This window comes from Ambystoma mexicanum, chromosome 6q (assembly GCF_040938575.1).
Source record: "Ambystoma mexicanum isolate Mex_15411 chromosome 6q, UKY_AmexF1_1, whole genome shotgun sequence".
Classification (NCBI taxonomy): domain Eukaryota; kingdom Metazoa; phylum Chordata; class Amphibia; order Caudata; family Ambystomatidae; genus Ambystoma; species Ambystoma mexicanum.
This window is the reverse complement of record NC_090937.1, coordinates 830978116-831003661: the sequence shown is the minus strand read 5'-3', so window position 1 is coordinate 831003661 and position 25546 is coordinate 830978116. Positions and strand designations below refer to the sequence as shown.

Below are 25546 nucleotides of genomic sequence, written 5' to 3'. Positions count from 1 at the left end.
TGAATTGCTTGCTTTCTCTTATGTTGGTTACCCATGCTTTCTGAATTTATCAAAGGTTAATGTGTGGCTCAACTTCAAAAATCTCCCTCTCTTGCTCTCGATCTCCTTTTTCTTTTTTATTTGCCTGTTCTCTCATTCCGGGGTCTCTCTCCTTGTTGTCCCTCAACAGCATCTTCTCTTGTTCGGGCCTCTCATGCACAAGCAACCCCACTGGCTCACCTGTCTCAACAGTACATGTCAGGCTTGTGATTTCTGTCTCTAGCTCCCTTCCGTAGCCAGGGACACATCTCTCTGTGAGGCTTCCTTGCCAACTCTACGCCTGTCTAGGATTTGACACCTTGCAAGTGCCTCTTGCTTGTGGGACTTCTTCTTGATTTTGTCTCCATTTGGGCTCTGACATTTGCACGTTTCCACTCCTCACTGTCCGTCAGTGGCTCCATCTCGGACAGTCTACCAGCCTGTGAATTCTGTTCATTCCCCTGAAAATCTTACCGCTCAGAATTCTGCGCACTATCTATCCAACCCCCTTTCATCTGCCACATATCCAGCTTCTGCAGGATTGCACCCCCTATGTCCTTCTCAGTCCTTTTATATTTGATGCTGCAGATCTTGTAACCTGATTGTAAAAAGTAAAGTGGTACAGAAACTACCGAATGGTCTTCGAAGACATTAACCTATATACCGCTGCACTACCACTTCATTCAGGATGCATCTTAGACATTCGCCACATCACATTGTTCACAACCGTTGAAGACAAAGGGTACACATAAACCACTCACAGAAATATAATGACTCTCGGCATCAACAAACACATATTATTTTCACTGGACATAAAATCCTGGTGAGATTGATTACATAAAGCTATTCCTCTCTTACTGGATGGCTGGCAAAGAGGGATATGCTTATGCTGCTAAATCACTGGGACATGACATTTCAGCTTGGCAAGGTGGGCTGTTTGGTGTCCTCCAGGTGCAAGGAGCCCACTCTGATGAATCTGAGGATGTCGTCCCATCTCCCCTAGGGGGAGACGTCTCCCATGGGGCCAGGGCAGTGCATCCACAGTACAATAGTCCCACTGGGAGTGGTGCACTGAGGAAGGATCACATGGGGGAGAAACCCCCTAATGGGATTGAGCACAACTATGCTCAGACAACGTGGTATTCCCCATTGATTGTAGACATAAACCCTTCCCCAATGTTACATTTGCCTTCCCCTTCTGTGGGTAGAGAAAATGCCTGCTATTGTCAGGTTAGTCAACCTAGTATATTTGACAACATTAAAACCGCTGAGATTGCAAGGGATACTACGTATGGCTCTATCTCAAATATTGAAAAACCTAGTATACTTGGCATGATTAGAACATCAGAAAATGCACAGTATATTTATTGCATGTATCCTATTGTCAGCTCACTCCAGCCTCATAAGACCTTGGCTTCTTGGCTTAGCTTCATGACTCATACAGTCTCGCCTTTTGAGATTTACTTTTAATTTGTGTGTTTTCTTAATATGACACACGGAGAAGAGGCCTTTCTTTTTTAGTCCAATTCGGCTGTGACACGTAATGGAAACATCCATCGTTTACTCCTTATGCACATATGTATATATTGGTGCATGCCGCAATCTATTCACTATAAAGCTAGCCTCAGGAATACTTTATCTGCTTGTGTTTCTTTTGCATTTGTACACGTGTAAACTGATTTGATATCTTCATCCATTTTATGGCATAAACTTATTCACCTAGATCCCAAAATGTCACTTATCCTTGATACTTTCTTGATGCCTTATAGAATATTTGATTTCTCTAGTTTCTGTATCTCTTCTATGTACGTCAGCTCAGCTCTGTGTGACGTCACCATTCATCTTGACCATTCATTTGCTCTGCTTCTTCCGGGATTTCATTCAAACAGCTATCATATTTCCTTGTATCTCAAGGGGAACCTTGCCTCCATGATTCTCCTAGGTATAGGCAATATAGGTAAGGTGGTTGAGGTGGAGTTACTTGGCTCCTCCTCTACAAAGGAATCTAGGCGAAGGGTCAGTTCGAAGCATGCATGCGATTCTTCATGCAAGACCATAACATACAGTTATGAACATTTCTTTATTTTTGCAACTTGTGATTGCCCAAGAGACTACACATGTTTCTGTTAGTTAGATCTACAAAGAACACTAGAAAAATAAATCTAGGGGGAAAAGGATTAGTACCCTCACCTTGGAGTCCTTAATTTGGCTAATAAATATTTATTGTCATCCGTTTTGATTACCACAGAGATTGGAAGCCTTTCTGTTGGTTGGAGCTACAAAAAATACTTTACTTTAGGAAGTGATAATCCCTGCACAGTTGGTTTAAGTTATTAGTGTTAAGGACAGAATTAGGTTTTTGCGAGACACAACAGTGACAGACTTTTTAATTTGGACATTCTGACAATGTCCTTAGTTTTTTTAGAGGCAGGGAAACCCTTCTTAATTTTAGGGAACAAGATGCATTTTTCAAATCCTTTCTCATATAATGAAGGTCTTTGCCCAAAATCATACCACCATCGTGTCCGAGTCTTACTTCTGCACTCTCACACCACCTATAATGAGGTGCATGTATTTTCATTTCCACTCATAGTCCAACAATATTGTTCGCTGGCAGCATTTGCTCCACCAAAATTAAGTATTTTTGCCTCAACTGTGTGTGTCTTTATGGATGGATCTACTGCCAAGAGGTAGGCATGGCTACTGGCAATGCTAGGGAACATTATGTTCTGTGTTTTCTGTGTTTTGAGCCTTAACGTCATATTCCAAAAATGGGCCCACTGTTGAAAACGGCAGATAGTAGCATTTACCCTCAAGGGTCTGCAGTTTAGTATAACACATGGTACACTCAGTATGGCTTTTAGTAACATGCAGAAGTAACTGTTTTCACATCAGAGTCACTCCCCATTCTAGTATGGCAGCGGTCTGCAACCTTAGGCTCTGCATATGTTTTACACTACAACTCCCTTCAGCACTGAGCAGCAAAGCTAATTGTTAGGGGTCATTGGAGTTTTAGTACACAACATTTCGAAAGCCACATGTTGCAGACCCATGTACTATGACATTTGCCTTGCAAACATTCACATATTTATATAATTTAATCGTTTTACTGTGGACCAGTCAGAGCAACCAAATAGGGAAGGCAGAACATAGAACACATGCAGAATGTGGTATAGATACTGCTCTCCCCAATATATTATGCACATGTGAGAGGGCCTTTGGTATAATGCGCACCCTTTACCCCACATCCTGCTTTTGAAATGTAAGTGTGGGGTCCCAAAATGGCGGGTACAGTCTGAAAAAAGAGAAAATCAAACATTCCACCAGTAGAGAAAGTACAACTAGAATGACTACACTTTCCCTTGTGGGTCTTTCACCTGCTCTTCACATTCCCCACAAAAGCTGAGTTGATTTCGAAATCACAGTGGTGGTCGGTCGCCCTCTCGAGAACATGAGCACGAAGTGTTGCATATTGCGACTATGTAGCACATTCCTCTGGTTGATTCTGATGTGAACCTTGCCGCGCACAGTAAGGTAGTCCTTAATATTAGGCCGGTTTGGGGGTACTGCTGTCTTTGCGAAGGATGTCAGTAACTAACCACTCACTTGACTACTGTACTCCTTCCTATCAGCGGATCATTTCTTTTCAGCATAGTTCTGCTTTAGCTGCTTTGTGCTAGTCACCACCTTGTGGTTATATTTCAGTTGGCATTACTCAAGTTTAACCCCTTAAGTGCCAAGGACGAGTATGCTCGTCCTTTTTGCATAGGCTTGCACAATAGCCTGAACCTTAAAGACACCAACATGGGACACTCAGTAACCAGAAGCCTCTATGACGACCACTCTTCTCCTATGATGCCAAGACCACTAGTAGCATTATCAGATTGTGTTTGTACTCCCCTTGGTTCAGCCACAGAATAATGATCAGAGGAAAACTGTGTGGATGACGGAACAATCTGCATGACTTCACCTCATTGTTTCCCCTATGCAAATTTAAGAAGCTCTGTTTATGCATTACTGTCAGTGCTACTTGTTTTTTTTTTTTGTAACATCTTTTTATTAATATAATAAGAACAGGTCATAGGATTCATTGAGCCTTTTTTTCAACAAGTCACATAACCAGAAATACAACAAACCAGAAACCCTCCCAAATCAGGGTCAACCTCAGGGGTTCCAGCCACCCATACAACACGACAACCAAGCGATTTTGGGTTTCCTGTGGTTAAAATTAGTTGTATGGCTAAATAGAGTTGGGGATATAGACGGGGGAGGAAGAGAGGGCGGTGGGGTTGGACTCTGCTAGGGGTCGTGGTGCATGGGCGTCCCTGCTCCGGCCTAGGATCTGCTTCGGCACAGAGACAATGTCAGTGCTACTTGTGTTACCCATTTTGGATACATGTTCTACTCATGTTCTGTACACACACAACAAACACACGTGTCCAAATGCAATGTTCCTGATTTACTCGTCGTGGACTTCCCATTAGTTTGGGCGCCATGGGAGGAATACGGAGGGACTCCACGGGTTCAAACTTGACTCGTTTTATTTATTTATTTTTGATCTTCTAGCTCATATTGATTGATACTGACTCCTGAATTGCATTTTTAAGTACACATCACAGCAATCAGGATTTCATGTCCGGCTTCCACAGTATAACTTCAAAGAAAGGTAAAAGGTCTCGCATCGAAAAGCCTATGTTCTTCTCCCTATTTACTGGAGTTTGTGTTGCTAGCTTGCTTAGGTGGGTTTCATGTTCTCAGATCTGAAGGGCTTGACATTTCCACCGGCGGCCTTTATAAAGGTCATATTTGAACAACAGGGTTAATGGTAAGAACATAACACCGTGCAAGCGTGCTGCTGGGATGAGCTGTTGCCTGCAAGGCTGATAACAGCTCCGGATCATGAAGTCAGGTGTGGCTGTAATAAAAGCTACGCACGGTTAACTCAGTAGGGAAAAATGTCCATTGTCTCCCTGATACACGTGCGTGATGTATTACGTTGGCAAAGACTGAGACAGTGAGCCAGAATGTAAACAACAATAATATCAGCGTGTGCCCTTTCGCAGAATAGCATCGCAGCTCTAGACTTTGCGAGAAGTGTGAGCACGTGCACACCTTTCTCAGATGAGATGTGAGATGAAAAATATAAGAACATTCTGTGTACGACGAGAGACAACAACTCAGAGAACCTCTCATATTCAAGTTGACATGCCTTCTCCACTGACTCCCAGGCAATTTTGGTCTCTTTAGGAATGGATACAGGTCACTTGATTTTGTTTCACAGAATACCACATGGATTGAGGTTGACACATAGGGATACAGAACACACATTACACATATTACACTAACTTTGGCTGTATCAGCATTAAATTAGCTATCCTTGAAATACGCCGCAGTCGGATGGGGACATATCTCACATCTGATCTAGAAAACGCGTTCCCACAGATAGACGGTGACTCGGTTGCAAAGCTGCTTAGGACTGACTGGGCGGAGACAGCGATTGCATTGCCTCGTATTCAACTTATGGGGAGTACTCACTATTTTTTCATGCAAGAGAGTGTTTACCATTATATCTCCAGCGTTTTCCTTGTCCTAACATTGGCATGACATACATGCGCGTTAGGCTAACGAAACTCCCTATCTCGTGTCGATTAAGCACTGCAGGGACTCCTCACTGCTGCTTATTAACTACTCACCCAACTATAACTGTAGGTTTTGTGGAGCTGGGGACTATCCAGAAACTTTGAGACACTTGCTTACAATGGTCTTACTTTGAGGAAAAACGTTTAACATGCTTCAAGGATAACACTGTCAGTAGTTCGGAAGTATTCAAGAATCCTCGCTGGTGCAGATGCATATGGGGCACTAACATGTCTTTAGTTTTGGCCTTACATTTTTTTTTTTACTTTTGTTACATCAGAATTGGACAAGATACATTTAAAACGTGTATAACGATTATGTTTTGGCATGTTGATACTTAAAAATTGAATCGGCATTTCTTTTCTTTTTCGTTTTTCATTTTATTAATACTGATTTTCGTTTAATACATTGTTCTAATATGAGATACAAGTTGTTTATGTTTCTTTGTTTATCTATGTTGTGTAAGGATTCTTGTAAACTATAAATGCAAAATTAAAATTAAAAAAAAATCTGCTTATACTATGAATTCAAGTTCATACATTAACATGATGGAGCTCATTCACTGATGCTTCTGTTTATCTGAGTGTTGAAGGTGTACAATTGCTTGTGTGCTGATGTTAAATACAATGGCAATATGGACTCAGGACAGACAAGAAGAGGCTAATAACTGCCTTTCAAATATCCCTTAGATCAGGCCAATCCGGAACAACTGTCTAACGTGAGCTCTGTCCTCGTGCCACACATGTGTTCTAGAGTGCAACATTGAACTTCAAAGGGATGTGCATTGGAGTGTGTCAGTGTCTGCAGCAGTTTCCTTTAGATTGGTCTCCTCTGTCGGATGCCAGATATCAGTGATTGGTCAAGGCAGACATCTTTCTTTGCAGAATCCTGCTTATGTTCAGCAATAAAGATGTTCATACAAAGAACAATTGATTTTTCATTTACACCTAGTAGGGTAGGAACAATGACAGTGATTGCAGTTCTAAGGACTTGTCACTTCTAGTGTGTAACCCCCACCCACTTAGTTGGAGAGCTCACCCCAGTCCTTCATTTATGCCTGTGCAGGTAGTCAAAGAACATAAGAGTGTTCAATTTGTATGTAACTTTTTCACATACATGTCTGAAATGGCTGCTCGTCGAGGGACATGTGGACAAGAGATGTAGTAGCAGAATGGAGGGTGTGTGGAATTGTCATATGGCATGGGTGTAGAAGCCCAGGATGTTTTAATTTAATTAATACAAGCATGCAGACCACCCTTTCATAAGCTTCATGCAAGACCATAACATACATGTGTGCCCTGCCGAATAAACACACTCCTAATCTGAAGCTCCTACTCCCAATGACACTGCACTGGTTCAGAGACGACGGGTGTTCTGTCTGACAGGTGTTGTGACAGCCACAACCCTGCATTGCAGAGGGTGCATTCACATTTACACCTTTGTTCCAAATGCCACATGATTATGATAATCTCTGCAAACTGATTGCAGAGTAATCTGGTAATATATGCTATACTCCATGTGGTATGGTGGTAAAGGATTTACATACAAATTGAGAGCCATACCTGTTTTATATCAAACATGTCAATATGGTGAGCCCAGGCCAGCTGTTTAAGGCTTGTGTGTATTCTGGTCTGACAGCCTGAACATGCCAGTTAGCAGGACAAGAGACTGTGACTCTTCTTTGATGCTTTGTGAGGTAATGTAACACTTCTTTCCACCAAGTCCACCAAGACAGCCACTCAGGAAGAGCTGTCCTGGGAAACAGAAATCAAAAGGCATACTCTACCCAAAGGGTCTAGTCTCCTAACATGGTGTTGCATAATAAAAGGGCTTTCAATACTATGGGACTGGGACGCAGCAGAGTTAGTGTAGACAGAGGGAGCTCGGCATGAGTGGGAAGGGTTCCACAATCTTGTTTCTCTGAACCTTTCCTTCCTGTCTCCTTCACTTTTTTATAGCACAAATACTTTGAGTATGATGCAAGCAAGCAAAGTCCACTTGTCACAAGAACAGGGATTGGCGCCCTTGTAGCAGGCTTCTTTCTGTCCAATAAACTGTGGACCTTTGCCTATAAAAGAGGGGGTCTCCCACCTTTTCATTTATTCACTTCTGGACCATCCAGGCAGAAATAATAATTAAACTGGACCTCCTTTGGGACAGTTGATACTTCCAAAGTCCTCCACATGTGCGGTGAAGATTGAGTGTCCAAGCTAGCAACAAGCTCTGCTCCCTCACCAACCCAGGACTAGAGCAACTCTTGCCTCTTGATGTATCTTGATCCTGAGTCCCTGGAGTGGGACTCACAGGACCTGGAAAGCGAGAGAAGTTATTGCACATGTTTTCACCATCACTCCACTTCAAACGACCTTCAAATCACATTCAACAGCCATCAAACTAGCATATACAGCCGGTGTTGCTTTGGCACTCTCTAGACATAGAACCACTGCTGCTCACATTTTCAAACCAGCTCAACATCATATGATGGCATGCTGAGTGCACCATTTGTTTGGCTCAAACCAGCCGTTTCTTCTGTCTGCTGTAAGCATGGCATTGTGCTTTGAATCGAACCAAAGGTTATGAAGGATTCAAACTGGCTTAACATCGAGTCGAACGTGACCTAATTTTGAACCACTGGAGAATCACTCGCTGCCCGCTGCTCTATATTTGAGGCCCTAGAGACTGGTTAGTTAACCATTAAAACCTTATTTTTTTAACATTAACAGATACTTGTGCAAACACTGTGGCATTTGATTGCCTTTCAACCCTGTTTCATTACCCAGACTGCTGCATCTTTCCATCTACTGCATATACTTCGTTCTTTCCAATGGGGTGGGTTTCCATTGTGTTTTCTAAATAGTTATTTTGAATGTGGCGTGTTCAATTAAAGTATATACATATAGAAGTTTGATTTAACTTTCCTTTATTTTGGTTTGTTGTACTTTGCTGTTTCAGTTGCTACTGGATCAAATTCAAACCCCTTCTGAGAGTATAGACTTCCCTCGGGCCATCTTACCCTCTGCTCTGCAGGGGCCACCCACTTCTTCTCAAAAGCTTTGGACATCTTGTCCTCTCTGTCTTCTGCTCCTCCTCTCCATCCACTCTCTTGGCCCCACTACCGCCGCCATACTCTGCTCTTTCTCTCCCATTGTGCCAGATGAGATCGCTAGCATTGTCCAATCTATGAAAGTCTCCTCTAAACAGGTATGCCCTTGCTCCTCCAGAACCTCCAGCCTTGGCTGACCTCTGCAACCACTCATTTGCCACTTTCTCCTTCTCCGAACCCCTCAAGCAATCTCTTGTGCATGCTTTCCTATAAAAGGTGTCTGCTGACTCTTCTTGCTGGCTAACTATTGCCCTCTCAATCAATGCTTTCTTGGGCAAACTCATGCGGAAACTGCCCACAACCCAAATGACCACCCACACTGAAATGGCTGGCTGCCTCCACGATCACCAGTCTGGCTTTAGGGTTGCAAGAGGCACAGAAACAGCTCTCCTGAACACCCGTGAGGACCTACTCTCGAGCCTGGATTCCAACTCCTCCTCTGTTCTAATCCTTCTCGATCTTTCTTTTGCCTTTGACACTGTCAACCACTCCATCCTCATATACCGTCTTCATGATACCCTGGCCATCTCAGACAGGACACTAGCTCCTTCCTTTCAAACAGACCCTCCCAAGTACAAATGGGTCCTTTTCTCCCCTCCACCACACTTTCTACCTATGGCGTCCGCCAGGGCTCCATTCTATAACCATGGCTTTTCATCATCTACCTGGACCCTCTGGCCTACCTGATCTCCACTTTCTCACCTCATTTCCAGTGTTATGCAGATGACACACAGCTCTCCTTCAAGCTGCCATCTTCTAGCTCCTTCTCCGCCTCCTCCCTCATTCCTGACTGCCTACTCCTATTCAGGTATGGTGTCTGCCATGATCTCTGCCTTAATGCCAGTGAGACAGAGATCCTACTGATTGAGACACCTGCTCCTTGTTTCCCCCCTCTCTCTGGCCAGACTCCTGGGGTCCTGTCCCCTTACCCACTTGTGAGACAAAAAACCTTGGGATCATCTTTGACTCTTCTCTCTCTTTCTCTCCACACATCACGGAACTTGCCAAGAAGTCAACTTGTAGCTCCACCTTCCCAGGGTCATTTTACCTTTCCTCACCTTTACCCAGAAGCTCAATGTCTCCAGTGCCCTGGTTCTCTCTAGGCTTGACTACTGCAATAGCCTCTTTCTCCAGCTGCCTCTTCGCTCCCTTCACCCACTCCAACTAATCGAGAATAGAACATCATGACTTATCCTCGGCCTCAAGCTGAGGGACAGCATCTCTCCTGCCCTACAATCTCTTGACTGGCTCCAGGGGGCTGCAAGAATGAAATCCAAGACCCTCTGAATCATCTACGAGGCCGTCTGGAGCCTGGTGCCTCTCTACATCCCACTTTACCTCCCTGAATACCTCCCGACCAGAGTTTTTCAGTCCTCTGGTTCCAACCCTCTGCTGGTAAAATGTTTCTCCAAGCAGAGATTGGGAAGTACATCCCTTTCTGTGGCTGGCTCGTCCCTCTGGGATGGCCTTCCATCCTCCCTCCGACTTGAGCCGGATCTTCTAAAGTTCCACAAACATCTCAAGACTTTCCTTTTCTCCTCTTCCTTCCCTCTCCCTCTCCTGTGCTAACTGTGCCTCTGCCGCTATGACTGGGAACTGATCCCTTCAGAGTCATACAGGGGCCAGACCATCTGCCAGTAGTCCCCCCCTGCATCCTTTGCCAGCACTTGCCCTCAGGCTCTCTTTCCTGGACGTGCCCAACTTATCCACCCTGACCACCACACTCATCCTCCCTTTCTGCCTTTTTTCAGCTTGCACTTGGCTTCTTGGCCCCCCAGCACTTCCCTGTGCCCTTCCCTGGGGTCACCCACTCCTGCTATTCTCCCTATACCCCATCACCCCCTGCACTTACCACCTTTTCAAGCTCTTGCATGGTAGGATTGTCACAAGGCCAATATAAGTGTCTTTTTTTGTTCCAAGCCCATCTTGTCTCATGGCACCTGAAAACACGTGTGTATAGGCTCCATACAAATGTCCAATAAATAAATAAAATCTCTCTTGTAGAAGTGTGAGGGCTGAGTAGGTGGTTTAGCCACTACTCATTCTTGTACTCTTGTGGCCAAATTGATTTAAATACTGAGGGGCATTCTATCCCTCACATTATGCTCTCTCATCATGTTTTTGTGTTGGACCCAATATACCCTGTATCTCTGACTGCCATTTTGTGGTCCCATCTTGCAGAAAATAGAAATCTGGTCATTATTAAGTTGTTAGTATAATGGGATGTTGCACAGCCTGCAATAGCACCCAGTCGTTTAATAAGCACATTGCTGCATTTCCTAATTTTAATCACATTTACTTTAAGGAAAATGTATTTGCATTAAAATGCAAACACTGAATAAATCATGAATCCAGTTAAGGGTAACCCTCATATATGCCTGTGAATAACATTTGTTATCTAAACCGTCACCTGTTGAGTCCTGCAGGGTTGCATCCTCTTCCCAGTGATCTTCAATCTATGCTGGGAGCCCTCCTAGCCACACACAACATCCACATCCACCAATACGCCAACGACGCACAGCTATACCTCAAGAACCACTCTATCAAGGACATCCATAGGCTCAAAACCTGCCTCATGTTGACCAAGTCTTGGATGCCCAGTGCATAATTGAAACTCAACCCCTCCAAGACCGAATTCGTACTCCTCACCAACACCACAGAAAACCCACACATAGAGACCTGACTGGCAACCGTGAACTCTGAGGGCTTCACACCCACGCTCAGCTCCTGCCCCAAGTCTCTCGGGTTTCATATTGACAAACACCTCTTCTTCAAGACACACATAGCTAAGAAAACTCAGACAGCTTGGTATCAGCTATCCCTCCTGTGGAAAGTCAAGCCCTCCCTCCGGACAGCTTTAGATCCACCATTCAAGCAGTGGTTTTATCCCATCTGGATGAGGGTAATGCACTCCTCGAAGGCCCCCCTTCATCCTTCCTTGTGGCCCTGAGAAGTGAACTACACGTTGCTGTACACATCATCAAGAGTCTACGCAGATACAACCACATCATCCCGGCACTCATCGGCCTTCACTGGCTCCCATTGCACGCACAAATCACCTTCAAATCTTGCTGCATCATCTTTAAGGCAGTCCTCCTCAAGTAACCTACCTCCCTTGCGGAGAAACTCTGCATCTCTGGTGGACAGCACACCACCAGAAGTCATGACATGCAGACTTTTGATCCGCTGTGGAAAGGGCCCGAAAACTAGCCTTTACTGCCTATGCCCCAAGACTATGGAACCTCCTCCCCATTGGCATCATACTTGGCCACACGCTCCTACAATTCAGAAAAGAACTCAAGACCCACCTCTTCAAGGAGTCTCTCCTCAACACCTTGGCCATCATGTCACCACTTGCACCACCTGACTCGATAGACGCCACTCCCCATTCCTCCCTGCCACCCGGTACAGCTGTACCCTCCTCTGTCCCCCTCTGTACCCTACCCCCCTCTGTATATCTGTTCTATTGTTACAACTAAAAAGCACCCCGTTATGCATCTGTAATGTTCTACACCTCTGTAAAGCACACCATTATGTATCTGTATTGGTGTATACCTCTGTAAAGCGCCATATTGCTTCTCAAAGCTAGGTCTGGACTCAATAAATACAATAATAATAATAATAATAATAATAATAATAATAATAATAATAATAATAATACCATGCTCTGTATACCTACACTGTTGCCTTATTCCAGCAGTTATTGCCATAGAATATATTTGCACTTGATTAAACATATATTGCACAAGCATTTAACACCGGAAGACATGTGTTCATTGCTCGAGTTTTGCCCCTCCCTTGTTAAAACGTTGCTGTCAGAATTGACTGTAAAAAGGAAGAACTGTCAAGCGAACATATGTCAGTGCGTTAATCACGTAGGCTGCCGAGTGTCTTGAGTGAAGCAGAGCATGTTTGTTTTCCTTTGAAGGGCATGCTGCATAGGAATTTCTAATTATCGCTGAACATGTATTTTCTGTGACAGCATTCCATTTGACCACGTTGTCGAGATGCAATTGGTTGCACAACCTTAACGGGCTGTTCATGTTGGTGTTTCTGTACATTTCATATTAGCATATGTATTTTCTATGATCTGTGTGATCTGACACATACTTTCTTTACAGTGGATGAGATTATTTACATGCTAATTGTTATGTCTGGAATAAGCACTTTTTTTCAAGAATAGAGAATGTGTAAGTGGAAGGTAAATTACTTTTTGCACCCGGGAAAGACAGATTGACCAATGAAAATCTGTCTTACCCTTTTATTGATGCTCTAATCACCGCCGGCACCATCTTTATAATAGAAAAGAGACTAGGTCCCTTTTCAGAGGACAGCAGCCATTTTGGAACATGTTCCTATGGCCACTGTCATCTGAAAAGGGACCTAGTCAATTTTTTTTCACCAATGGGAAATGGGCTTCCGCTGAGCTGATCTCCCATCGGACAAAAAAAAGAAAACTATCTGCACCCTTGTAAATCCCGGGATGCAAATAGCTTTCATGCACCTGCGCAGGGAGCGGACATGCTTTAACAGCCTGCAGTCTGAGCTGTGGCCCGCGCTTCGCTCAGGCATACCAAACCTCAGGCCGGCACACCTAAAAGCCCAAGAGGACATGTGTTTCAGTAATGTATTCAGAATGCAATTACACAGTAAGCCTGCACTGTATGCACGGGGCCTAAGACGTGTGTTCCCACAAACATATAATATATACATATATATATATATATATATACGCAACCATTGAGTTATGGGGAAAAAACAAGCCACCATCTATTTTCTTTTTCTGGAAATGTGTAGTAAGGGGCCCAAAAGCTGCATATCCCATTCAAAGTCCTTGCATCTAAAGAAAACAATGCTTGGCGGATTTGCACCACACATTTTCAAGGAGCTAGTGTCTGGGCAAAATAAATTGCATGTCTTGGTTTGGAGAAAATCTAACCAGCATTTAAAAAGTGAAATTCTGAAGCATTTTGGCTTATGTATATTTTGTATATTTTGGCAGATAAGTAAAGCACAACGAAGATGCCAGCATCACACAACCTCGGGAGTGAGAAGCTACATTCACACGTGGTGGTACAGACAAGATTACTGAGCCGCCCAGAGGTGTGGACAAGACCACATAAATAGAAGCCCCTTAGATGACCAGGGACTAAACGATGGAATCAAACCACTTCCCCCATTGCAGCATATCGAATACAAACGTTGAACATGCACAACCACAAATCTCGTCATGCAGCAAGCCTGTGTGGAGAAAGTGGACAGGGCCTAGCCTCCATTCAATGACATTTTTCGACACGTACACACCCTAGGAAGGAAAAACAGGGTTGGGTTGGGTAGGGAAAGAGGGACAATCATTCCAGGGAAGGGGATACTTATGGGTTACAGGAAGCGGAAAGTGTGGGTTAGTTGGATGAGGAGAGCAAGGGAGGTTGAGGATGACCTAGAGACCAGCAGGAACATGGAAGGAGTGGCGGCATGTGGAACAGATTGTTGGAACAGGTGAGTTATTGGCTTAGAAGTGAAAGTGTTTCTGCAGTTTGACTGTGTGGATTCTGTGGCGGTTGAATAGTGGAAGTTAATCTTAGGAGTTAATATGAAGTGAATGGTACTGGATGAAAGGAGGGTGTTTGAGTAGTGGGTTTGGAGAAGAGTAGTAGTTGGAGGAGGGTATAGTAGTGGAAGGAGGAGAGTAGAAGTGGGAACAGGAGTGTAGCAGTAGAAGGAGGGATGTAGTAGTGGTTGTAGGAGTGTGGTAGCGGGATGAGGACTTGTAGCAGAGATGGGGGCAGTGAAGTGGAGTGGAGTAGTGGTAACATAAAAGGGTGGAGGCTGGAGTAGAAGTATTGAACATCTGAGAGACGGAGGACTGATGGGCAGAGTAAGCCAGGGGGCGTGGCTGTGAGTGTAGTGGAGAAGGGGTGGGTCGGCATGACTTCAATAGTCTGAACACCACAGAGCAAGTGCAAGGCATTATCCAACTTCCAATGAGAACACTGATCTCTGGGTAGACTAGGGAAGTTAGGAAGTCCTGAGGGAGTTTATCTAGCCTGCACTTATGAAGCCATCAGTAGTCAAAGTGAACAATCAAACATTAGCACCAAGATGGGGGAGCTAGAGAATCAATTGGCTTGGATCGTGGGCTCAAACTGCCGATCTCAGCCCACATTCCATGCAGCCTGATGGCCAGATCCACCCATTGCCATATTTCCCCCACCCTCATCCTTCCCCATTCTTTCCCCCTCATTCCACCCCACAATTACCTCATTTCTGCTGTGGCATTTGCCACAGCCTCTCTTTCCTCTTGGCTCACAAAGGCAGGCATGGAAAATGAAGAAGGGTCTCCTTATGGAGCCCCACCTTCCCTTTCCATGGTGGCCATATTGGAATAGTATTTTCCTTCCGTGATTGAGACGCCACAAGACATTTCGTTTGTAGCATGAAAGAAAATACAATGGGGGGTAATGGCCCACCAGCCTGAGTTATAGGCCTGAGCAAAGAGGAGGTTAATGCCTTATTAGTGGTTACTGGTCACTAGCATTAACAAGGGTTACAAACACCTCGGTTATGGAGGAAAGCCCATAGGAGACGAGAGAGAGAGTCTGAGGGTCCAAACACATTCCAATAAAAACACTCAAACTTTCTCAAAGACTTCAAATGGATTTATGTGCCATCTACAACAGTATATGAACTCTTGTAATCCTCAAACATCAGCTTGTAATGTTCTCAAATACACCAGTTTGGTCCCTAAAAGACCTGCCTTTCATTTTTTTGTGAATACACAGATGTTGTCCCCTTGCATGACATTGCTATATGTGCCCCTGCAGGTCAATGGGTGAAAGCACTTCATCCTCCACTATTGAATTATAAAAAGTATATATTTTATAATTCTAGAACAGCCACCCACCGGTGCTTGGAATAGAGAAACAGCTATTCAGTGAAATCTATCTCTCTTTGCGACAATTAGAATTGTTTTGATTTCCCTCATGCGTCAGTGCACTCAAACTAGAAATTAAAATAAATATTGGTGTTCTATTTCCATGCTATTATTAGAATTGGAAAAATGTCTCCAGTGCATGAAAACAAAGAGGAAACTAATATGCTCTATGTTGAGTCCAATTGGGCACACATGATACAAATAGTAAAAGTACTTTTGTTTACATCTAGAAATGTCTAGAAATGTCTTTCATTGCTGGCACTTGTTGGAATACTCATGCTAAGCTCGGTAATCTAACCAGCTGGGGTATGGGTAAGAATATCCTTTTGGTGCCGTGGATGCCAGTAAAGGAATCCAGCCCTTACTGAACAATGTAGCACTGCTAAATTATGTAATCTCTTCTTCTTCTTCTTCTTCTTCTTCTTCTTCTTCTTCTTCTTCTTCTTCTTCTTCTTCTTCTTCTTCTTCTTCTTCTTCTTCTTCTTCTTCTTCTTCTTCTTCTTCTTCTTCTTCTTCTTCTCTTCTTCTTCTTCTTCTTCTTCAAATTATCGAATGCGTAGGCGGACCCACGCAGTCACTTCCCCATCCAAAAGGATGATGTGCACCTACCCCACCAATCTTACACACAGCCCTCACATTCTCAACTCCTCCCACCGCCCGGTCTGCCCCACAAAATCCAGCAGCACACTGCTCCTCTCCCTGCCTCTCACCCCGACTCCTCCTAGCAAAGCCTTCCCACTCAGCTCAACCACTCCCAGCGCAGACAACCGAACCTTCATCAACTCTCTCTCCTCAACATGCCTCTCACACGCAAGCAGAAAATGTCCCACAGTCTCAGGCACCCCACACACAGCACAGTCCCTCGATTCACGCTTCCCCACTCGAAAAAGACTGTCTTTCAGCCCCACATGCCCTACTCTCAACCGGTTCAGCATCACCTCCTCCATTCCAGTTTCCCTGCATCCACCTTCACAGACACTTTCTCACGAACACCAAACATCCACTTGCCCTTCACCCCACTCTCCCACCTCTCCTGCCACTCATCCATAACCCGCTTCACCACCACAGCCTTCACCTCATCCACACTCAAAGGTATCCTCACATCAACCGCTCCTCTCTTCATACCCGCACCCACCACCAAATCCACCAACTCATTACCCAAAATGCCACTGTGACTGGGGACCCACGCCAACTACAGATCCATCCCCCCACGCACACACCGATCAATCTTCCTCCTGATGTCCAAAATCACATCCTTCCTATCACCATCCCCTGCCACAGTCGCCTGCAACCCACTCAATGAATCTGAAAACACCACCACCTTCTCAAACCCCAACTCGCACACCCTATCAATCGCCAATGTAATTGTTTCCAGATAAAATGCCATACCCACTCTCCCAGACACAGGATCCTTCGAACCATCCATGAACACCTTACACCCTTCCTTCCCTGCCACATACGCCTGACCCAAAGCCTTGATCTCACCCCGCAAACCCTGCTTCTTCGACACCACACTCGCCAACTCCAAATACACCTTGGAGACCCCATCATCCACATCGGCCATCTCACCAAATCCGTACCCGTCACAGCCAACAACTCGCCCACACCCCATTGCACCCCCTTCTCCCACATGTGAAACCCCAAAGTGCCCCCCTTCCTCTTCCACCGGTCCCTATAATAGTCAAACCTCCAATTATACTGCAAACATTCACGCACCGGATGAGCCACACTCTTCGCACTGCACTTCACCCACCACTTCATATTCAACGCATCCCTCCTCAAGTACCTGAACCGCATTCACTGGAGAGGACCTCATCACACCCGAACACACCCTCAATGCCCTCGCCTGCACCCTATCCAACCGCAGCTTCTGACTCGGCGTGAAACCCACTGCCACCTGACATCCAAAATCCATCACACACAAAATCAACCCCTTATACAACATTCGTAAACACTTCTGCTGCGCACCCCACTCTTTCCCAGACACCGCCCGCAAAAAAATCAACCTACGTTTACACTTATCCACCACACCATCCACCTGCAAATTCCAGTTCAACTTCCTATCCAAAATCACCCCCAAGTACCGAAACTCTTCCACACTCTTCATCCTCACACCTTTCAAAACCAAGTCCAACTCCTGCTGCACTCTTCTCCTTGAGAAAACCATACTCACACGTGTATCTACAGACAACGAAAAGCCCCATTTCCCACACCACTCCTCCATTTATGTAATCTCAGACATGGCTCCAATAGCACAGATTGTATCAAGCATTCTCCAGTTACATTCTAAATGCATCACATTCTTCATGTTTTTTTTCTTCCCTTCATTTAAGGATAACCTTGCCTGATTCTGAGACATATGCCGGAGTCCCCCTCCATCTTTCCAAGAAAGGCAACTGTTAAAAAGGTTCCTGAGAATCTACGCTTGTGCAGAGTTCTGAGAAGCCATTTGAAAGTGCTACCATTTTACGCTTAGGTTCTTGATCAAACGCTCTACCTTAACCGAGTTGTGCAGTTAGGGTTAAACTCTGAAGGGTGCAAGCTGTGTGTAAAGTACATTTAATGATTGGATATTGTGATCAACCATTCGAAATGGCTCCAGGTCCCCTCCTTTGATTCAGATTTAAAGATAGGGCCTTACCAAGCCCACATATGGAAGTGTCCTGCAACATTCAAACAGGTGTAGGCTGTCAAACTGTGACGGTCCAGAGCCTCAAAACCTGCACAGCAACTGGACATACAATGGCAGAAGTCAGCTTTGGGACGAGACAGTTCACTCAGATAAAGCACTGGCTGGCATTCCAGAGCTGGATTTCTCTTAAAGTTCACATGCTTTTTCGGTACATTTCTACAAAATAGAGAAATAAGCAAAGTTGGGTTACAACGAACATCCATGTTGAATAAATCGTATTTGAAACGAGATAATCACAGTGTAAAAAAAACAAAAAACTGGGAAACGAGAAAAAGAGTGTACTACTGCCTGTTGGGCGACTTGATGCCTCCTGGTTTGGTGAGCTATACAAATGAAACAAAAAAATACATTACAAAGGTGCCACCAGTGCACACCAAATAAATCAGGGGAAGCAGTGAGTGAGGCAAAAGGGCATTACCCCATAAATCATTCAGAAAAAAGACAGAACACATAGCTATGCTGGGGACTGCGGTCAAGTGAAGAAAGTTACAAGAAGAAAAACTATCCTAACCATAACTATCAACCATGGGAAAATATTCAACCAGGGGTTCTGTGTGAGCACAGAGACACCGTGGGCCTGATTCATGGAATTACTTTCACGGTGCAAAGTGACTTTTCACTGCAAAAAATACACTTTGCACTGCTCTGCTCCATGAATCAGGGGGCACGAGTGAGGCTGGAGTTGTCTTTTGTCACTTGGAGCCCCAAGTTAAAATCTACCTGTTGATAGCTGCCCATCTACAATTGTATGTTGTCTATTGCCCAATCCCTGTCCCTTTTCCATTCTCTCTTCTACACATCTGGAATAGCATTATAGGGCAGTAAATAATTCCATTTTAACCCAATTCCCTCCATTACCACTCCCTATTCCCCTCTGCACCACTGGAAACAGAGACAGGCAGACTCACACTTTCTATGGCCTTGCTGTGACGTCGCTCCAGTCGAGAATTGCTTTTATATTCCACAGCTGTGATGTCATAACAGGAGGACACCATTTGAAAACAACTTTATCTGATGAGGGCTTCCTATCTAAGCCATGCACGGTTGTAGAATTGACTCGCAAGTGTTGGTTGCTCAGAATGCTGGTAAACTGTCAGGTCTTAACTCTTACTCAGAGGTAACATTACAGTGCTTTAAAGCAGCATCTCACACATACAAATCCTTAACTTGTTGGGATAGACACACAGTACGTTTGCCTTAAAACACATGTTTTTCTGAGGTGTTGATTATTATTTTTTTACTCAAAAACGAAGTTCCATTTTTGTTTGCCAATACAACTGAGAGCAAAATATGGTTTTAAGCATCAATAAAATACCCTGTTACTCGACCAAGTAGACAGGGGCTCACTCAATGACGTAATTTCACCAAAATGCCAGGGGTAGCGCAAGTGACATCACAGAGCCCTTGACCTCTGATGACATCACAGGAAGTGATGTCATTTGACCACACCCTGAAGTGACATCACAGGAAGTGATGGAACACAACCTTTCACCCCTTGACAACACAGGAAGTAGAATCACATAGCATTGTTCCTATGTACACTATGATAAATATGGTTACAATATCATTGTCATGTGATACATTTCTTACAAGAATGAATCACCATATGTATCATTGATATCAGTGTGCATAGGCCCATTTTACCAAATTACTGTGAATGCAAGCAGATGCTGAAGGGCCAATGACAATGATGTGTTATTAAATAGTACTTACGCTTAAGCACTTTATATAAAACAAATATACATACAAAATAACCCAACCTGTGTTGGTACTCATTTACAGACCTCAGAAGGATGAAAGGCTGAGTTGGTCTTGCCGGTATTCGAACCTGCAACCTGCAGATCACACACACACATTGCAGCAGCGATCGCTCAACTCACTGAGCTAGCTTACCAGCTGTAGCTATCGTACTGGCTATAGTAATATGAGAAATTACATGTCTGACTGTTCTCAAAGTCAGATAGCACATTACACTCTGTAGTGAATACCATTAAACTGGTAACTTACATTTAACAGCAGGCCAGTTCATCTGCAGGTCAGGTGCAAAGTTGGCCACATGTCAAGTCTGTGTGGATTTACTTTTCAGGCTTCAGAGGTTGGCAAAATACATACCATTGGGAGGGTTCACAACTGTGTATTTAAGAATTTAGAGTAACACAGGGAAAGCAGCGCACTCACACGGCATCCCATACTCTGGGCAGTGTTACCTCATACATGCAATCAAACACCCTGAACATCATGCTGTGGAGATAGGAAAGGTAGACACATTACCTATAAAGTATTAATTGTTGCACAATGAAATCAAGGGCCACTTGATGTGCTATGGTCAAACATTTCTACACTGTACACAAGCTTTTAGGCGCAAGGATTTTGTCAAATGACCGAGGACATCGAGATGGAATGTCTTGTGATGATCGTAACAGGGACGACAGCAGAAAAAAACATGCTATAACTGAAACTTGCAAACAGACTAAATCAGACTAAATCAGTGACTCGCTCCCTGAAGTATGCCTAAAATAAACCTTGAATGTGCCTAGCAATTATTGTATAGAATTCCAGGAGGACACATTTTTATTCTTAGTCTTTCTTATTTAGGGTCAAGTGTTACACTTGTGGAACCCCCTGTTTTTTTTAAAATGCCTGAAGAAGAAAGCCAGTCTGTCCACAAACAAAGAGCCACATGGAGCTGGCCACGGCCCAAGAGCTTCCATTTACAAGTAAAGGTAGGGGTAGCAAGGGAGACTACAGGGGTAGCAAGGGAGACTACAGGGGTAGCAAGGGAGACCTAACGGGTCACAGTTGGGACCCCTGGTGACCCTCAAATGACATCCCAGGGCTCACTACCCAGCAGGGTTCATTATTATAGGCTTTCTAACTATATGCTTCATGCGTGAAAGTTAGGGTCAAAATGGTGATATCGGCTGCCAGAGGCATTGCTGGGGCGGGTGGGCTGAGGAGTCTTTTGGTTTGTTGCCGCGGATAGAAGCTCAAGGACTACAACCAAAATTCGATAGTTAGCCCCGAACCCAGTCTCAGCATTAGCTTAGCCCCTGATCTGTTCCAGACCTAGCAACACCCCTGTTGGCTGCCAATCAAAACACACAATATGGATGACAATCCAAATCCGAAATCGCAATGGACGGCTACGTGGCCTAAACATGTGCGGCTTGTGGGATGTTTTACCCATGCATCCAAGCCCTACCATAAAACTGTGCAGTACTGGCATGGAAAACATCATGATGGCCAGAACTCCGCAGAGAGTGCACAGGGAAAACATGAAGAATAGGCTGCCACCCATTTTTGCCTATGTTGTGAGCACAGGAGGGCACTACCTAAAACCACCATTGGGCTACACACACAGTAGCCTGAAACCATTGGGAATGGCAATGCTGATTGCCAAAAAGCAACTCAGAACTGTGGGGAATTCATTTTCTTAATCCCAAAAATGGTTGCATTACCAGTACTCACCACTATCAGAAAGCCGGCGTTTTAAAACCACCAGACTTTTGTGTAAAACTGAACAGAGGAACCAAAACCAGGCCAAGGAAAAACTTGCTAAGAGGTGGATACAATGTAAAACTATATTCTGAAATGACTTGAAGGAAGTAATTATTTAATGTACATGTAAAAATTGTAAGTTTTGATTTAAACTGGGAACTAAAGTGACATTTAGCTGAAACCTGGCTTAATGAAACTGGATTCTGCCTGACAACTACCCCCGACAGGAGTTGAAACTGGATCAACAGCCACTCTTCCCAGGCCTAGCTGCATCCTGCTGCCCCTTGCCAAAAGGAGTTCACCTCGCTGATTAGATTAGGGGTGGAGCACCTGGGAACTGGAAGGGACAGAACAATGCAACTTCCTTGACTCAGGCAAATGTTATATTGGGGGCGTCGTAAAATAGCTTCCTCTTGGGAGAAACTGGGAGGCAGCTGTGCCTCTGTGAACAAGCTGGCTTGGGGGAAGTGGATAAACCAGTTATTCCACCCTGTGATGTCGGAAGCCACACCCTTTTTTGACCAGAGCATAATTTTAAAAAGATAGATAACTCATAGTGCGGACTTGTCAGAATTATATAAGTAATATCATTATTTTTGTGATTTTTCTGTGAACATTTTAAGAGGCGTTAGGACCCTGTGGTGTATTCTGGGGGGTTGCTAACGGAAAATAGGGTCTCACTCCAAATGTATGCATGTTAAAAATCTGACACTTTATCATCTGTAACCCATATCCCTGGTGCACATTTGTGTAAAATCTGTAAAGGTTTAGAGGTCGTTATCTGGATGAAAAGGGGAGAATTCTGTCATCAGTGGACACAACATCGTACAAAGACAGGGATCGGATGGTTTGGTGCTACAGAAAATATGTTAACTGGACCTATAATATTAGAAAAATGGTACATAGATAAATATGTATTTGGGTCAGAAATAGATTTGTGTGCAATCTGACAAGGGGAGGTTCCTCTGACCATAAAACCTACAGCATCACTCTGACTCACATTTCCTTCCCCCAATCAAGGGAGAGAGGTTGGAATTGGCCAATGATAAGTGAGAGGGGCAGGTTTAGTTATGACCAACGCACACACCCACTTTCCAAAACACATAAAAAGAGACTGCTGGGACAGGTAGAGACATTCAATTCCATTTGCTGCGGAGCATGCTGACCGACGACTTCACATCCAGAGATCCAGACTTCAAATCCATCAATCTCCAGAACCTGTAGCAGAAATTAACTCCAGAATTTGTAGCAGAGAGGCCTGAATCCACCAGCTGAATCCTCTTCAGCAGGTCTCAAAACTAATCAAACTATTCAACAGCCGGGCGAGCTGTTTGAAGTTTTGCTGAGAATTTTTGCAAGAACCTGTAGCAGTACCCAGAAAGCAGTGTTACATCCAGAATCCAGAGAGGCTAGACCAGCAGAGCAGAGCTGACCCAGATCGCTGTGAGCAGAACCGGTGCCTGATTGACCCGCCGAGCAGACAGAACCGCAGCCGGACGTGTTGACCAGATCCGTGACGAGGCCTAGTTCAAATTTATATTGTGAGTACCTAGCAGAACTGTGCAGAACCAATCTCTTAGTTAAAATAATCTAATCCAAACTATTTTAACCTAAGTATAACCGCCTCCTAGAAATCGTGTCATCTGTCATTTTTAAAGCTGCACAACTGTCACCTGTCAATTCTGCAGCTGCAAGCTGTCACCTGTCATTTTGAGTTTACTTTAAATCCGAAAAACTACCTTTATTTAATCGTCTGTATCTCTGGAACCGTTTGGGCTAGGAACGAGATTTAACTTTCCTCTGAAAACTTGGAATCTATGCTTTCCAAGAAGCCTAGAACCGACTTCCTACTCCTTATACTTCTACCGCAATCGTGATTCACGCACTTGCAAAATTTACCGCAATTTGCGTTTTTGGCTCAATTTCTCCACTTGTCAAAATAGCAGCTCCATTCCTTCCTTTGTTAAAATCCGTTTGCAACCTGGTAATAACTCATAGAGCATTGCTAAAGTGAGCTGAACTAATACCAACACGCATCTCCCACTCACCCTGAATCTCTAGAGGGAATTAAAATCAGTTGGCACATTTTCCCATCCATTGCCATCACATTTAAAAGCATTTTGGGCCTGTGTTTCAAACTCCTACCTGTTTCCTCTAAGCTTGCTGGGGGGGAACTAAATTTAGTATTGTATTTGATTGCATTCCTGAGAACTGTGTGCTCCTCTTTCCATCTCCTTCCATTTCTTACATTGCATAGGGGAGGGGGGTGAATTGCCAGAGAAAAAGTGATTATCTTATCTTTTGCTAAAATCATATCAAGTATTTCTGTACTGCATTTTATTCCTCATTGCTTTTCCCTTGAAACCATAAAAGTATTTTTGCTACTTCATCCATCCTATACTAACTCCTCATTGATAGTAAAGAAGTGTGCTAGTGCCAGATTACCCATTGTTGATCAACATCATATGTCTTAGTGTACTATCAGATATTAATTTATTATAAAAGTGATATATATATATATATATATATATATATATATATATATTGTTTAATTTTTCAAATAAACCTTTTAATTTGCAAAACAAACCTACTTCTTGGCTCAGTGGGGTCAGGGGGATTCTAAGAGGGGGGTGTTATACAAGGGTTGTCATCCAGAATACTGAACTGGATATAAAAATACATCAAAAAGGGTTTTCCTCAGCATCCCAGACTAGGCATTGACTTAGCTGTAGTGTTGATTGAATATCGCTTACAACATGTAATGATGCAACAACTGAACCGTCACGTCCTATAACTTTTATGCTCTTGTGTGTCACATCTCATTGTAAAGTCTTATAGGGAATACATGTTAAAAATCATTGTCAGTCACAGCTCTTCCTCTGCAATTTCGCTGATAACGTATGTGTCTAACAAGGGAGCGGATGCAGGCCTCTGCTGACCAAAATAAGCGAGCTAGAAATGAGACTTTCACATCTACAAGAGGGGAGGTGGATACATTTGCTGTGTGTCAGCAATGCAATATTTGTATGCAAATTAATCTGACATTTTAGTAGAGCGCAAAGCTTAAATTACTTAATTCAACGATAAGCAATTATACTGTGACCGATAACAAGAAGGGCAACGGCCCAACATGACTTAAGGGATATGGTATTTTAATGTAGCCTAATCAAACGGTCTATTATACTGTGATGCTGTAAAATAAAAGATGCAATTGAAGAGAACTACATTAGCACTTGCTGCATTCCATAGGCCTATAATGGTCTCTATTGACCTCAGTTATATTAATAACACCTTTGATTTATAGTGATTGGCCTAGTTCAATTTTCCTGAAAATAGTTATATCTAATTGGCCCCATTTCATTTGTATTTTAATTTCAAGAAATATTGGTGATTAGGCAAATCAACTGTAATAACTTATTAAACGACCTTGGTGTGAAATGAATAAGGCGAGTTTGGCATGCCAAGCAATTGGTAAGCTGCATGCTAATTAAAATATAATTTCTGATTTGCCTTTCTCTGAAATCCCTTGCAGTTAACATTGTAGGGGTTCGCGTAAAGGGCATTAGGAATGTTGACAGGTTCCTATCCTTGCACTACCAGTTCTGTTTTATAATTTGAGATTGGGGCCTTTTAAAAACATGTACAGGCATTCTGAAGCAAACGA

The 25546-nt window shown here is 43.7% G+C and overlaps 1 protein-coding gene across 4 annotated transcripts in view; it reads left to right on the top strand.

Annotated features, from left to right (window-relative positions):
- FSTL5 (follistatin like 5) overlaps positions 1-25546 on the top strand; it is a 3721575-nt gene that overhangs the window by 1819879 nt on the left and 1876150 nt on the right. The gene's annotated exons all lie outside the window — the stretch shown is intronic.